Source organism: Esox lucius, chromosome 3, assembly GCF_011004845.1.
Source record: "Esox lucius isolate fEsoLuc1 chromosome 3, fEsoLuc1.pri, whole genome shotgun sequence".
In the NCBI taxonomy this organism is placed as follows: domain Eukaryota; kingdom Metazoa; phylum Chordata; class Actinopteri; order Esociformes; family Esocidae; genus Esox; species Esox lucius.
Genome location: NC_047571.1, coordinates 4,577,801 through 4,591,782, shown reverse-complemented (window position 1 = coordinate 4,591,782; position 13,982 = coordinate 4,577,801). Strand labels below are relative to the sequence as shown.

At 41.7% G+C, this 13,982-nt stretch overlaps 7 non-coding genes across 7 annotated transcripts; 2 read left to right on the top strand and 5 right to left on the bottom strand.

Annotated features, from left to right (window-relative positions):
* Window positions 1–6,667: 6,667 nt before the first annotated feature.
* Window positions 6,668–6,740, bottom strand: trnam-cau. Its single transcript has one exon. It is a non-coding gene; the product is annotated as a tRNA-Met (tRNA).
* A 151-nt stretch (window positions 6,741–6,891) lies between these two features.
* Window positions 6,892–6,963, bottom strand: trnag-ucc. The gene has a single exon. It is a non-coding gene; the product is annotated as a tRNA-Gly (tRNA).
* Window positions 6,964–7,077: 114 nt separating this feature from the next.
* On the bottom strand, window positions 7,078–7,149 carry trnag-ucc. Its single transcript has one exon. It is a non-coding gene; the product is annotated as a tRNA-Gly (tRNA).
* A 3,034-nt stretch (window positions 7,150–10,183) lies between these two features.
* trnam-cau lies at window positions 10,184–10,256 on the top strand. The gene has a single exon. It is a non-coding gene; the product is annotated as a tRNA-Met (tRNA).
* Window positions 10,257–11,878: 1,622 nt separating this feature from the next.
* trnav-aac lies at window positions 11,879–11,951 on the bottom strand. Its single transcript has one exon. It is a non-coding gene; the product is annotated as a tRNA-Val (tRNA).
* Window positions 11,952–12,177: 226 nt separating this feature from the next.
* Window positions 12,178–12,250, bottom strand: trnav-cac. Its single transcript has one exon. It is a non-coding gene; the product is annotated as a tRNA-Val (tRNA).
* A 167-nt stretch (window positions 12,251–12,417) lies between these two features.
* trnam-cau lies at window positions 12,418–12,490 on the top strand. Its single transcript has one exon. It is a non-coding gene; the product is annotated as a tRNA-Met (tRNA).
* Window positions 12,491–13,982: the final 1,492 nt, after the last annotated feature.

Here is a 13,982-nt window from a genome sequence, read left to right as displayed (position 1 = left end):
TTTCTCCAAGTGAATTGGCTACAAAAATGGCAAATCTTTGCAGGTCTCTCACGGGGGTTCTGATGGAGATAACTAGTTGATTTCAACGCCAATGCATAGGTCCAAACTGAGAGTAGTTTTGGGAAAATACGATCGCATAAATTAAGTAAATTAAGTCTGGTCCTATGCACCGGCACTGAGATTAACCCATTTCAATGCAAGGACTCCTGAGACAGACCAATTTCACTTGGCAAAAATTATGTTGTGTTTTTCCGAAAACTCCTCTCGGTTTTTAAATCAATATTCATGTCACCTATGCACAAACGATGCATGTGCTTAAACTACAAATAGTGATTGGAAACATAGAAATGCACCAAGTATTTAAAACAGCACTCACCATCCTCACTGTCTGATTCTATCTGCTGCTCTGAGCTTGATTGCTACATCTGACTGTTAGTCCCGCCCCCTCATTAGCTTAAGGACAAGGACATACAGAAAAAATTATAATACAGAAATCAAAGTATACGGAAATAAATAAATACAGAAATAAAAGAATACGGAAATAAATAAATACAAAAATAAAAGAATATGGGTATAAATGAATACAGAAATAAATATATCTGCAAGCGGAAATGGGGGGGTTCTTTCCTTCCAGCACCACCATGGCACCCATTTATTCTTAATTCATTGTCATTAATTCCCAATTTACTCTCATTCATTCACCATGACCTCCATTCATTACCCATTGACCTCCATTCATTACCCATTGACCTCCATTCATTACCCACTGACCCCAATTAATTCCTCATTGCCTCCCCTTCTTTCCCCATTGACTCATTCTATGAGTTCTCCATAGACTCCCATTGAATCAACCTTAACCGTTTGACGCGTACGGTCACACCAGTGTGATCAGGCTAGAGTGGTCCCTGAAGCGTACGATCACACTGGTGTGATTAGAACGTCATGTTTAGAACGCACTATTAGCATGCCTAGCTACAAGTAACGTAACAATGGCTGGTCAGACCGCGCTGTTATTTACTCACATTTAGCTCAAACAGTGTTTATAACTTTATTTCCTGATTGTAATTGTTTCTCAAATGCACAATAAACAGTTATTCTTGCAAGGAGAGTATACACAGGTTACAAAGTAACAATGAATAATCTCTAAATTAGTACAGGAAAATCATCAGTATATAAGGAGGGAAAAAGGGGTGTGGTAAGATGCTGCCCATCTGTCTTAGGTCAATCAAACACATGCCCTTTGTTCTATCACATGTCCTGGGCTTGACACAAGGGACATGTTGTCTTCCCTCATCTGGTTAACTTTCTCAACCCTTAAGTGGAACTTAAAGCATCTGGACAACCTTCAGATAGGTAGATGACTGACCCTATAATCCACTGTTACCAATCAAGAATGCCCCCTAGGACAAAAACCAGATCCCCTCTCCCACACTCCTCTATTTATCTAAACAATGGGACTCGGTCCTTTACTCAGTAAGAATGCATCAGGTTTCAGAAATTTCCCTGACAACCAGCATAGTGAGGAACTTACGCTTTTGTCTAGCAGTCGGCATTGCAGTTTCCGGTTTACTTACTAATACTCATCCGCATTAGTAAACATCTAAACTCACAACAAGATGAGTGATGCTGTTGTACGAAAAAAATATATATAATGTACGTGACTCATTGAAGTTTCAAGGTACAAGTGGGGCATCATTTTAATCTGGAGAATGTCCTCTTTGTAATAAAAAATGGCTTGCGCCATTCAATGACTTCAAACGCTAGACTAGAAATAGTCAGAAAAGGCGATTTTTTATATACTTCCACGTAACGCAGGTTTAAGCGCGTGAAATGAGGTTACGTTGTGAAATGAGGTTACAATAGTAAAATAAAAGAGGAGACTCGTTTTGGCGCTTTTTTGAGGCTGTGGAATTTTAAGTTTCATTCTGGTTAGAAGAGGCTGAATGAAGGTTTGTTTCAATTCACAGCTCAGCCAGCGTTCTTTTGCTGTTTTGAGGCTAGGGTAAATTTTTATGCGTTCTATTGTCCTGCCTAATACTACACTAAAAAGGAACACATCGCTAACTAGCTTAGCTGATAGCCGGCCGGCACACCACAGTAAACTACTTACCCTCGTAGTTGTGCAGATAACTCGATACGTAGAGTTTGAATCCCTTGTTCCGCTTGCTTGTTGGAGCAGGGGACCAGGCATCGACAATTCGATGGACATCACTAATGCTTGTTTTAGGCAGGTCTTGGAGACATCTACTAAAAACTGAAATTTTGGGCAACGTGAGTGATTGCCTTAAGTAAACCAGAAACTGATATGCCGACATCTGGCTAAAGCGGAAGTTTGTCCATACGCTTGTGCACAGAGCCTATTGGGCGCCAATAATAAAGAAGTTAAACAATCAGTATGATTTTATTTTATTTGATTAGCAAATATGATAAAAGATAGAATATATCTTTTTTTTTATCAAAAGATTTAAATACCTTGGAATCTCATACTTGCATGTTGCAAAAATATAGTTTTATTCAAGATAGAGTTTTGCTATCCATAGCCAAGGGACTCTCAAGATTAGTGTATCTTTGTCACAACAACTTGTTCAGCCGTTGAGTCAATCTTGAAACAACTATGTAAAAAACATTGGAGTTTTATTCCGCTGTTAAGAATATTTCTAAAATAAATTGGAATAAGCAGTGCATTCATTAGAACAATGCCAACTTGTTATTTATAGTGTGGTGGTTTAAAATGTCAAAGTTTATTGTCATGCAATTTTAAATGTGACAAACTAAAACTAAAATGAATAATAATAAATCAGCTGGAACCACCAATCCCTGGCCATAATGCTAATCAGTGCTGCTTAATAGTGTTCTTGGAAAGCTGCTGTCCTCGGCTGTAGATTGTCTCTTCAACCCTAATTTAACACATATGATCCTAATAATAAAAAAAAAATGGTTTGGAGAGAAAACATACAAGATAATAAAACTCAAGGAACAGGATTAAGCAGCCCTTTGCTAAATACATGGCCAATAGTGACTTGAACAGTAATCATAGATCAGCAATATCACTCTGAGACACTTTGTAAATGCACTGCTAGATTTTCCAAACACTAGAATTAGTAAGTGGCATGCAAGGTTGGGGAAACGGGGGACAAAAGTACTAAAATTGTGTGTGTTTTAGCCTAGAAAGTTGGTTATGTGTTGTAAAAATATCCTCTACTTCAGAATTGTCACTGTGTTGAAAGATATCTTTCATCTCTACCTTTCCTGAGCACATGCAATGGAATTGCGACACCAGCACAGCAACAGTAAAGAATTCTGAAAAAAACAATCTATTCTGCAATGATAGATCTACAGTACAAACAGTATTCTAGGTGTATTTTATATCAGTGTATACCAAACCTGCCATAATTACAAATAGGTAAATACATTTATTACCAAATGTTACCAAAAACTGAAAAATAATGTACATTTCAGAGTTAAAAAGCCCTTTTTCAGGGATCAAGTAATGGGTTAACAACTTCTCCAAAAGTGGATAAAAATTAAGCCTTGGAAGTTGTTGATTACTCTGTATGTATAAAAACGGTGTGGGAACACTGCACACTCATATGTGTTATTTGGATGAAGTATTGTACTGCAGGAAGTAGTATATTGCTATCATAATGGCAAGAAAATAGCAATTTACAAAGTAAGACCAAGAACAAGTATTTGATACACTGCCGATTTTGCAGGTTTTCCTACTTACAAAGCATGTAGAGGTCTATAATTTTTATCATGGGTACACTTCAACTGTGAGAGACGGAACCTAAAAATCCAGAAAATCATATTGTATGATTTTTAAATAATTAATTTGCATTTAATTGCATGACATAAGTATTTGATCACCTACCAACCAGTAAGAATTCCGGCTCTCACAGACCTGTTAATTTTTTTTTATGAAGCCCTCCTGTTCTCCACTCATTACCTGTATTAACTGCACCTGTTTGAACTTGTTACCTGTATAAAAGACACCTGTCCACACACTCAATCAAACAGACTCCAACCTCTCCACAATGGCCAAGACCAGAGAGCTGTGTAAGGACATCAGGGATAAAATTGTAGTCCTGGCTGGGATGAGCTACAGGCCAATAGGCAAGCAGCTTGGTGAGAAGGCAACAACTGTTGGGGCAATTATTAGAAAATGGACGAAGTTCAAAATGACGGTCAGTCTTCCTCGGTCTGCGGCTCCATTCAAGATCTCACTTCGTGGGGCATCAATGATCATGAGTAAGGTAAGGGATCAGCCCAGAACTACACAGCAGGACCTGGTCAATGACCTGAAGAGAGCTGGGGCCACAGTCTCAAAGAGAAACATTAGTAACACACTACGCCATCATGGATTAAAAAGCCTAAACACACAGCCAGGGCAACTAAGGAGTGGCTCCACAAGAAGCATCTCAAGGTCCTGGAGTGGACTAGCCAGTCTTCAGACCTGAACCAAATAGAAAATCTTTGGAGGGAGCTGAAAATCTGTATTGCCCAGCGAAAGCCCCGAAACCTGAAGGATCTGGAGAAGGTCTGTATGGAGGAGTGGGCCAAAATCCCTACTGCAGTGTGTGCAAACCTGGTCAAGGACTACAGGAAACGTATGATCTCTGTAATTGCAAACAAAGGTTTCTGTCCCAAATATTAAGTTTTGCTTTTCTGATGTATCAAATACTTATGTCATGCAATAAAATGCTAATTAATTACTTAAAAATCATACAATGTGATTTTCTGGATTTTTGTTTTAGATACCGTCACTCACAGTTGAATAGTACCTTTGATAAAAAAATTACAGACATCTACATGCTTTGTAAGTGGGAAAACCTGCAAAATTGTCAGTGTATCAAATACTTGTTCTCCCCAATGTATAAAAGTGTATGTCTTTCCTTTAGGGAAATTGCAAAGAAAGCCAAGGTGTCAGTGAGTACAATTTCCTGCACCATCAAAAGGCACTTGGAAAATAAGCAATACTCTGAAGGATACTTTGGGCAGAACCAAAGTTTGTCCACTACAGAATTGTCTGTTTTTAGTGCAGTGCTGCCTGAGGGCCCAAAGATCACCCCATCCAGTATAGGTTTTCAGGCCTTGTCCCTTGCATACAGACTTCTCTGGATTCTCTGAATCTTTTCATGTTATAATGTGCCAAAGATGACGAGATCCCCAAATTCTGTAACATTTTAAATTTGAGAAATGTTATTCTTAAATCGTTGCACTATTTGCCTGTGCAGTCTGTTCAGAGTGGTGAACCCCCACCCCACCTTTACTTCTGATAGACCTCTCTGGGATGCTCTTTTTAGGCCCAATCATGTTACTGACCTGTTGCCAATCCACCTAATTAGTTGTGTTTATTTTTTTGCATTACACAACTTTTTCAGTCTTTTGTTGTCCGTGGCATAGCTTAAGCACCTTGCTGGCATCAAATTCAAAGTGGGCATCTAATTTTCAAGAAACCATAAAAAAATTTAGTTTCAGCATTTGATGTTGTTTTTCTATAGAATTTTCTATTAAATATAGGGTTTAAATAATTTGCATTGATCATTGCATTCTGTTTTTCTTTATGTTTTACACAGCGTCCTAATGTTTTTGGAAACCGGTATATTGCAAATAAAATATTTTGAAATGCAAAAACTATTTCATTTAAAATGAATGCAATTTTGTTTTGACAGGGAATCATTTTCATTGGTGACGCAATTGTAATTAAACAGTTCTCTCTTTGGCTGCAGTTTATTTATATTGTTGGTTACATCAAGTCCGTAATTATAATATACATTGGGGGGGACACAGGGGGGCAGGGGAATATTCTGTCTTTAGACCTGGGTAACCAACTAACTACAGGTCAGTTACAATGATGGTCCTGGAGCAACATTAATGATGGTGTCTTAGGAACATCAGATTGTGCAAATATTGATGGTTAAGAGTCCTTTTTCAGTGGGGTACCTGTAGACCCCTGGCAGATTTGAAGTTATTAGATTTCCAGCAAACCTTACTGAACTTGTCACTAGGTGATTGTAACAAAGGGGCACTGTCCATTTCACATAGTTCAGTAATAATAGATAATTCTGCCCTTGCTTTCTTCATTGGTACAGTTAGAAATATACTATAAATCATAATATTGGGAAGAAAGTTTATATTCTTTTTTTCACAACGGTGAAACTGAAATAAAGAACACAAATAATTGATGTTACAGTTAGAGGAAACCAAAAACAGAGGGTCAATGTAAAACTCCAACCAACTCATTAACCCTAAACCAAAGTATGCATTTATACAATCCCTCTCTAAAGGTAATATTACAATGTGCAGAACATTTGAAAACAGGGGTCAGGGCTGCACATAATTTTTTCTGCCATTTTTGCCATTGTTGCAAATATAGCCCTTGCTTCTTCACACAGGAATACATCTTCATCTGGTTAATGAAGGGCAGCTTGTTTAGCAGCATCTGAAAGACAGGAAGTTGCTATCTGATGGAAGAGCTGCTGGGGTTGCCTGCATAAAGCATTGACATTATTCTGCTGTATCACTCTTAACAGTTTTCGGAGAGATACAGGAGCAAATAATTTAATTTAGAATAGGTGTTTTTCCCGTCCCATTATAACTACAGTTATTCCAGTGTAGATCCAGAATTTCCTCGATATGAAATGAGTGGTACATACAAAAAATTATATGCCCCCTGTGAGGATCGAACTCACGACCTTCAGATTATGAGACTGACGCGCTACCTACTGCGCTAAGGAGGCTCATGACCATGCAGTTATGGTTAAAGAATATGGTTTTGCAGCGATACTTCATGATTTCAGCGTATATAGACAAGTGACCTTCAAAATTGCAGCCGCTGTGCTTCTACAATGGTATGGTGTAGTTCTAGAAATTGCATATAAAAAAGAATCTTGCGTTGGCCGGGAATCGAACCCGGGTCAACTGCTTGGAAGGCAGCTATGCTCACCACTATACCACCAACGCACCGGTGGGAGGATCGGTGATCTTGTGGGTGACATTCAAAATTACAGCTGCTTTGCTTCCATAACCGAAGGGTGTAGAATAGAAAGTGTGTAGAACAAATATCTAAAAAGATATTGCGTTGGCCGGGAATCGAACCCGGGTCAACTGCTTGGAAGGCAGCTATGCTCACCACTATACCACCAACGCTGAGATCATACACTATTTCCCTCATAAAATATATCGTAAAAAAGCGCGTAAGTGAAAACATGGATAAGACTGTCTTGGATACTGTTCGAACGCGGGGGAATTCAATGTGTGTACACCTATAACAATGGTTAAGCAGCATTACAGAAGTGCCCCCCGTCGGGGCCAGTCACGTATAGCTGTAACAGCCGTTTTGTATGAACAGCGCTAATGAATCAGTGTGTAACGTAACTTCTAGAAAGTATTTTCACATTGATTTTGACTGCTTTTCAGCTCTCCCAGGAAATGGTAAGATGCGCTACGGTACTCGCTAATATCATTCGTTTTTGTGTCGGATGTATGTTTATTTTGGAAAAATATAACCGCTAGTGTTGGCTGCCTGTTGGAAAGATTGCAGTGGATTATTCTAATTCACCGGCCCCACCTGTTGAGGAAACATAAAAGTACTTAATCCGATGACCTGGTAACTCCTTCAACCCTGCTGTCGACTTGAATGGACAGATCGTCCTTTAACCTCCTTGGCAATATTAACTTAGATATGGGTTACACAAACCCGATTTGTCTCTTGACATTTCATGTATCTTGTGCTGCACTGTAATTATAAGCACCCCCTTATACAGTATGATCAGTAAGTAAAAATAAATAGACAATAGAAATGTATTGAACTTCAAAATTGCTTTATTAAAAGATACTGACCATTTTGTGGTGTGTGTGTAATTCAATATTATTTCCTCTTTCCATCCATCCATCTTATCTTCTTGGGAACTCCTCTTCCCTTCCATCCATAGTTCCATGCACACCTGTCACTTTATATCATGCACATCTGCCACTTATATCATGCACACCTGTCACTTTTACATTGCACTATGGTTGTATAGTTGTAATTATTGATGTGTTTTTGTACAATGTTTCTTAATTTTTTTGATATTATAATTACTGTTACTTTTTAACTTTTAACTGCACTATCGGGAGTAGGAAAATCAAGCATTTCATTGCCATGAAGTGTTATTGAAAATGACCCTGAATGAATTTTAGGACTATTAGGGCCCTGTTTTACTTCCCAATGACAGAACCTGCACAAACGGACAGAGTGTACCACATCTGCTGACTTCCTCTTCTGTGTGTCCTTCTGTTGTTCCATTTTGTGTTACAGAGACACAGGTTATGTCACTCCATGGTTAAGTGCTGCCACAGTTGTTGGGTCTCCAGGAGCTTTTCATGACTGGTGTTAAGTGAAGAACTGGTGTTTTTTAATTTGGCCAGGTGTTTAATATACCTTCCTGTTTGGTGGTTGGGTGAAGCAGGCTGTTGGGGTCTGCACATGAGCTTTGCACTATGGAAGCATAGTCATTATCCACCAGTTTCAGCATGTTCTTCTGTCCATGATGGCTGGCAAGCAGACCATCAATAGCCACTCTCATTGGGCCAGGCCATCGATTGTGGTCCAACACAATGACTCGGCCACCAGTCTTGATAGGTCCCGTGAGTGCACTTCTTGGTGAGACAGTCATGAGCAGGAGAGGTGTGCAGGGCAGATCTGAAAGAGATGAACAGAACTTCAGTGAAAGTAACTATGCAGCATGCGTGTGTCTGCAAGCATATTTAGGTGTGTGTGATTGAGTTAGTGTGAGAGAGATATGCCTGTGTTTGTGGTATTATTCTGAATTTCATATGTCCATCCGGGGCTCCTCAGAGCTTTCTTTAAAGCCTCTGTAGCAGGAGCTGCAGAATAAGGGAATCTGAAGACAGTTGGCGGCAGCTGTGTTGAAGAGGGTTGACTTGTATCAACAGGGAGAGGGATCAGGAATACTGACACATCTGTCCTTTTCTGAAATAAGTCAAGAGGAAGAGCAGAGCACAGTTGCTCAATGTACTGGAGTCCAAACCTCTCTTCTGTGTCCCTGATGGAGACTTGTAGTGCCGGATATTTTGCACTCCCAGTCACCTTCACAGAGGCCATGTTCAAGTCAGTATCAATCAATCAAATGTATTGATAAATCCCTTTTTACAACAGCAGTTGTCACAAAGTGCTTTACAGAGACACCCGGCCTTAAACCCCAAGGAGCAAACAACAGTAGTGTTGGATTTTAGTGGCTAGGAAAAACTCCCTAAGAAGGCTGAATTTTAGGAAGAAACCTAGAGAGGACTCAGGCTCAGGGGGGTGACCAGTCCTCTTCTGGCTGTACCGGGTGAGATTAGAATAATCCAATTATAGTCCAATTAGAATAATAAATACATTTCTCTGGGCTAAATCCAGAGTCTATTTGATTCTAGACTAGGTCATGAGTATGACCAGGTGGACAAGGACAGGGACAGCAACGGGCCCCCCAAACCAGGTACTCCACAGGTGTGGACCAGGACCTCATCTCCTCCTTAAATTTAAAACTGGAGGAGACTGAGAAAAGTTAGAAAGTGCATTCCTCATATGCCCGAGCACAATAATATAGCAGCGTAAAACATTGGAACTGAGACGGGGGGGTCCGGCAACACTGACAGGGCCCAACAGGCAGGAAATCAATCCACCCACATTGCCAGGCATCAACCAAAGGGACACCCACCAACCGCAACCCCCCTGATAGAGGGCAGAGTATTACCAGCAGCGTAGAGCCCAATTGCACAAGTGCGCAGCAGAGAGACAACAACTAGCCTGTGACTCTTCCCCCGAAAGGCATTGGAGGGAGGGCATCCCAGTGGCAATGAGAGCCCACCTGGCAAGACAGCAAGGGTGGACAGTATCAAGCCCACTGGTCACCTTCACGCCCCCGGGCCAGGCTAAACCTAATTATAAACCGTGCTGTAGAGATTCATTTTTAGTAGACACTTGAAAGTTTGCACTGAGGCGAACGTGATAACCACTACACTACGGAAACTGGAAGGGTGCACCGGAACGATCAGGATCCTTCCTGATGATCTGGTCAACTTGGTGAAAGATACTCAAACTGGTGTGATCCGTGGCAGAAAGGAAGAGCCTTTTCAAAACGTGTCTAATGTAACTCCACTTGTATCTGTGTCACTCGGCCCCCTTCTTCTGAGGGCTGCCTCCTTAGCGCAGTAGGTAGCGCGTCAGTCTCATAATCTGAAGGTCGTGAGTTCGATCCTCACAGGGGGCACGCCTTTTGAAGCGCCTTGTATAAGGCCTAACACATTGAGTCGCCGCTCGATGCTATGCCTAGCTCGGCCACGTGCCGTGGATGCAGTGGGACTCTCCGTGTGGTGTTTCGGAACTACCGGATGTTATCGTTTCATCAACCCAGGCAAAGGTAAGTCGTGACCTTGTCTCTTATGATTTTGAAACAACATTTCATGGAACTATACAGGAAGGTCCCGAAATAATTGGACACTCACACAAGTATTGTTCTTTTGGCTGTTTATCAAAATATCAAAAGTTACAGTTAAACTTTACATTTGGGCTCAGAGTGCAGTCTCTCGGCTTCATTTTGAGCATATTCACATCCAAATTGGAGGAAGGTTTAAGGAATTACAGCTCTCTATGATATATGAAGACCCCTCTTTTTCCAGGGACTAATAAGATTTGGACAGTGGACTCAAAAGCTCTTTCGTGGACAGGTGTGGGCTATTCCTTTGTTATTTCTTTCGTCAATTAAGCCGGTAAATGGTCTGGAGTTGTTTCCGGGTGTGGCATTCTCATTTGGAAGCTGTTGCTGTGAACCCACAACAAGCGGTCAAAGGAGTTCTCAAGGCATGTGAAAGAGGCCATCCATAGGCTGCAAAAAACATTTGATTACAGAGGTAGCATGAATATCAGGAGTGGCCAAATCAACAGTTTGGTACATTCGGAGAAAAATAGAACGCACGGGTGAGCTCTACAACTCAAAATGGCCTGAACATCCACGGAAATGTCAACACAGTGGTGGATGATCGTAGGATCCTTTCCGTGGTAAAGAAAAATCCCTTCACAACGTCCAGCCAAGTGAAGAACACTCTACAGGAGGGAGCACTAATCTTGATCCAAGTCCACCATAAAGAGAAGACTTCACGAGAGCAAATACAGAGGATTCAGCACAAGGTGCAAACCATTCATAAGCCTCAAGAATAGAAAGGCCAGAAAAGACTTTGCCAAAAGTCACTAGTGTTTAGTGATGACGTGACAGAAGACAGAAGCAGCCAGATGAATTCTGAAGTGATATATTGTCTGCTCAGATTCAGCCAAATTCAGCAAAGTTGATTGGATGGCGCTTCACTTTACAGATGGACAATGACCCAAAGCATACTGCGAGAGCGACCCAGGAGTTTTCTCAGGCAAATTAATGGCATTATTCTGCAATGGCCGAGTCAATCACCTGATCTCATCCCGATGGAGCATGCATTTCATTTGCTGAAGCGAAAACTTAAGGCAGAAAGACCCACAAACAAAGGACCACTGAAGACAGCTGCAGTAAAGGCCTGGCAAAGCATCTTAAAAGAGCTAACTGTAAATAGTTCCCTAGAATCCAAAACAAGCTCTGCGGCCCTACGCACTTGATTGGATTGCACTGCACTCTGTTGCCATTTGTTGTGCACAAGGCCTCTGAAGGGCCAGCTGTGTGTTGATTTGTGACATTTTCAGCAAGACTGACATAAATGCGGCACCATGCAACACACAGCAAACTGCTGTGTACTGCTGTGTAATACGACCAAACGATGCAAAATGCTGTCGGACGCTTTGTTAGCACTCGGTAGCCATGAGCCGTATTTCTTTTCTCTTAAGTTAATGTATGATTTGCGGAAAAGGTGTTTCCGCCCGGTCTCGAACCGGGGACCTTTCGCGTGTTAGGCGAACGTGATAACCACTACACTACGGAAACCGGCAGTGCGCCCTGCAGTGATCAGGTTCCATCGTGATTCATTCATCGTTTGGTCATATTCTCAATGGAGGAGGTCTTCAGGAGTTGCTGCAGATCCAAATTCCTTGCGAGAAGAAACTAACATCCGTGGCTGTGGCCCAGTAGTCGCTTACGAAAGACATTTTGGGTACCTAAGGCAACGCAAAGCACATGGTACCTGGTCACTATTGCATGGGTGAAAAAGCGCTGTTTCCGCCCGGTCTCGAACCGGGGACCTTTCGCGTGTGAGGCGAACGTGATAACCACTACACTACGGAAACTGGACGGGTGCACAGGAACGATCAGGATCCTTCCTGATGATCTGGTCAACTTGGTGAAAGATACTCAAACTGGTGTGATCCGTGGCAGAAAGGAAGAGCCTTTTCAAAACGTGTCTAATGTAACTCCACTTGTATCTGTGTCACTCGGCCCCCTTCTTCTGGGGGCTGCCTCCTTAGCGCAGTAGGTAGCGCGTCAGTCTCATAATCTGAAGGTCGTGAGTTCGATCCTCACAGGGGGCACGGCTTTTGAAGCGCCTTGTATAAGGCCTAACACATTGAGTCGCCGCTCGATGCTATGCCTAGCTCGGCCACGTGCCGTGGATGCAGTGGGACTCTCCGTGTGGTGTTTCGGAACTACCGGATGTTATCGTTTCATCAACCCAGGCAAAGGTAAGTCGTGACCTTGTCTCTTATGATTTTGAAACAACATTTCATGGAACTATACAGGAAGGTCCCGAAATAATTGGACACTCACACAAGTATTGTTCTTTTGGCTGTTTATCAAAATATCAAAAGTTACAGTTAAACTTTACATTTGGGCTCAGAGTGCAGTCTCTCGGCTTTATTTTGAGCATATTCACATCCAAATTGGAGGAAGGTTTAAGGAATTACAGCTCTCTATGATATATGAAGACCCCTCTTTTTCCAGGGACTAATAAGATTTGGACAGTGGACTCAAAAGCTCTTTCGTGGACAGGTGTGGGCTATTCCTTTGTTATTTCTTTCGTCAATTAAGCCGGTAAAAGGTCTGGAGTTGTTTCCGGGTGTGGCATTCTCATTTGGAAGCTGTTGCTGTGAACCCACAACAAGCGGTCAAAGGAGTTCTCAAGGCATGTGAAAGAGGCCATCCATAGGCTGCAAAAAACATTTGATTACAGAGGTAGCATGAATATCAGGAGTGGCCAAATCAACAGTTTGGTACATTCGGAGAAAAATAGAACGCACGGGTGAGCTCTACAACTCAAAATGGCCTGAACATCCACGGAAATGTCAACACAGTGGTGGATGATCGTAGGATCCTTTCCGTGGTAAAGAAAAATGCCTTCACAACGTCCAGCCAAGTGAAGAACACTCTACAGGAGGGAGCACTAATCTTGATCCAAGTCCACCATAAAGAGAAGACTTCACGAGAGCAAATACAGAGGATTCAGCACAAGGTGCAAACCATTCATAAGCCTCAAGAATAGAAAGGCCAGAAAAGACTTTGCCAAAAGTCACTAGTGTTTAGTGATGACGTGACAGAAGACAGAAGCAGCCAGATGAATTCTGAAGTGATATATTGTCTGCTCAGATTCAGCCAAATTCAGCAAAGTTGATTGGATGGCGCTTCACTTTACAGATGGACAATGACCCAAAGCATACTGCGAGAGCGACCCAGGAGTTTTCTCAGGCAAATTAATGGCATATTCTGCAATGGCCGAGTCAATCACCTGATCTCATCCCGATGGAGCATGCATTTCATTTGCTGAAGCGAAAACTTAAGGCAGAAAGACCCACAAACAAAGGACCACTGAAGACAGCTGCAGTAAAGGCCTGGCAAAGCATCTTAAAAGAGCTAACTGTAAATAGTTCCCTAGAATCCAAAACAAGCTCTGCGGCCCTACGCACTTGATTGGATTGCACTGCACTCTGTTGCCATTTGTTGTGCACAAGGCCTCTGAAGGGCCAGCTGTGTGTTGATTTGTGACATTTTCAGCAAGACTGACATAAATGCGGCACCATGCAACACACA